Source organism: Tiliqua scincoides, chromosome 5 (genome assembly GCF_035046505.1).
Source record: "Tiliqua scincoides isolate rTilSci1 chromosome 5, rTilSci1.hap2, whole genome shotgun sequence".
NCBI classification, from domain to species: domain Eukaryota; kingdom Metazoa; phylum Chordata; class Lepidosauria; order Squamata; family Scincidae; genus Tiliqua; species Tiliqua scincoides.
The window spans coordinates 42,431,057-42,433,125 of record NC_089825.1 but is presented as its reverse complement, the minus strand read 5'-3'; the positions used below and the strand labels follow the sequence as shown (position 1 = coordinate 42,433,125).

Below are 2,069 nucleotides of genomic sequence, written 5' to 3'. Positions count from 1 at the left end.
GAATCCTAATCCCCTTTGTAGGGTTCCTTGATCCCCTGACCTGGGTCCATACAGGCTTGCACCAGCTGCAGAGCTGGAGCAGGCCTGAGTAAATCTGGAGGCCTGGCATGAGCTTACCCTGAGGCAAAGGATAAAATGTTTTCTTACCCTAAGAAAGTCTCCAGAGGCCAACTTTCTGGTGGATACAGTAGACACCATGTTGGAAAAGGGAAGAGGGCATTCAAGAGGGCAGGGTGTGCTGGTAGGCTTGAACTTTACACCCAATTTATAATGGGCCAAAAATAGGCACCATCACTAGGACATTTATTTGTTGATTAACTGTACTCAATCTGTTTGTGATTTGCCCAACATGGAGCTTCACAACTGATCTCTGGTACAATTCATATTCTGTCTGACTGTTGCTGTTAGTAAATAGAAAATTCAGATGATAATCAAAATTGAATATATATCCTGCCCACCAGAGCTGGCCTATTTCCTGTTTACTCAAAACTGAACAGTCTAAAGCAGTGGAAAGCCTTTGCAGTAGAAGGGTGATTTTAGATGTCTGCTTGTCCTTTCTTCTTCTTTTTTTCTTCCTATAAAACCAGAATGTTTACATTTCTAAGGCTCCAATATTAAGCACACTTAATGGAAGTCAATTTTACTTGAAATCAGTGGGTCTTGTGTCCAAGTAAATGTGTGTAACACTGAAGTATTAGGATTTCATATCATAGCCTGATAAAAATGGTTGGCAACCTTCAGTCTCGAAAGACTATGGTATAAGCCTACAGCACCTGGTATTCCCAGGTGGTCTCCCATCCAAGTACTAACCAGGCCTGACCCTGCTTAGCTTCCAAGATCAGACAAGATTGGGCATATGCAGGGTAACAGTTGCTGTGATAAAAAAATTAGGGCATTCTAGAAAACAGAGATACATCATCAGGAATAGAATGCTAAACTGATTGAGAAATGGTGTAACGTATTGGCTGAGAGACTGAGCTTTGAATCTCACCTCTGCTATGCATTCCTGAGGTGGTGTTAAGCAATCTGTTCTCTCCTACTAAGAGATATTGCAAGCATACTAGCAGGGGAGCTCTCTCTCCTCAAATGCTTGTGAGCAGAATCAAGACAAACACACAATAGAATCACTACAGTTTGCATTGCCCGGTGCAGGAGGCCAGCATGTCACCCCTATGGTGGACCTTCTCCCATGCAGTGGACAGGGCAATATCTCCCCACCCCATCTATCATCGCCCTGTCCCCACTGGTTTTTTGGCTATAACTTTTGAGAGACTGGAGATATTTCAACACCATTTGTTTCATTGCATTTCATTGCAATTTCATTCTTGCAATTTCTGCATGAAAGTACACATCAATTGATATGTAACATGATGGTATTATTCAAGAATACCACGATTTTGGCAAGTAGTGGCATCACCTCCCCTGTGCGTGTCACCTGGTGTGGCCTGCACCCCCTGCACTCCCGTAGCAGCATCACTGCAAGCACAGCTTTTCCAGGTGAACCTTTGCAAGTGGTCCAAGCTCACAACTGTTTGACGTTCTGCAGGCAAATCTGAGCCTTTGCAAGACATCAAGGTGATGCGTCACAAAGGCTCAGGCTATTGCAGGGATTGCTTTGGAACATACACCAAAGCTCAACTCAATTTCTGGTCAAACACTGGGATGATCCCGACTCTCAGTTCCCCAATGCCAATATGATGATAATAATACTTACCTTGTAGGGATGTTCTAAAGATGACATTAAACAAATAAACAGTCAAAACTACAGCAGAGCTGTTAAAAGCTTTTCAGATACATTATGCAAATATATCTGAAGAGTCTTTTAACGAATCTGCTGTAGTTTGACATTTTATTTGCTATTTTGTTACGGTGCTTTAAACCATATTTTAAAATGCTCATGGTAATGCCATTTAAAATATTGTGCACTGTCTTGGTGGTTTTCAAAGATTGGTACAAGTATTCCAAATAAATAAAAAAGGACTTCCAAGAAGGTAGCTCTCTTCCACCTTTTCTATTAACCCGCTGGTAAAGATTTTAGTTTGAAGCGTGTCCGGGTCTGAGATTTTATA

The 2,069-nt window shown here is 41.8% G+C and overlaps 1 pseudogene; it reads right to left on the bottom strand.

Moving 5' to 3' along the window:
• Positions 1–761: 761 nt before the first annotated feature.
• On the bottom strand, positions 762–881 carry LOC136654904 (5S ribosomal RNA; annotated as a pseudogene).
• Positions 882–2,069: the final 1,188 nt, after the last annotated feature.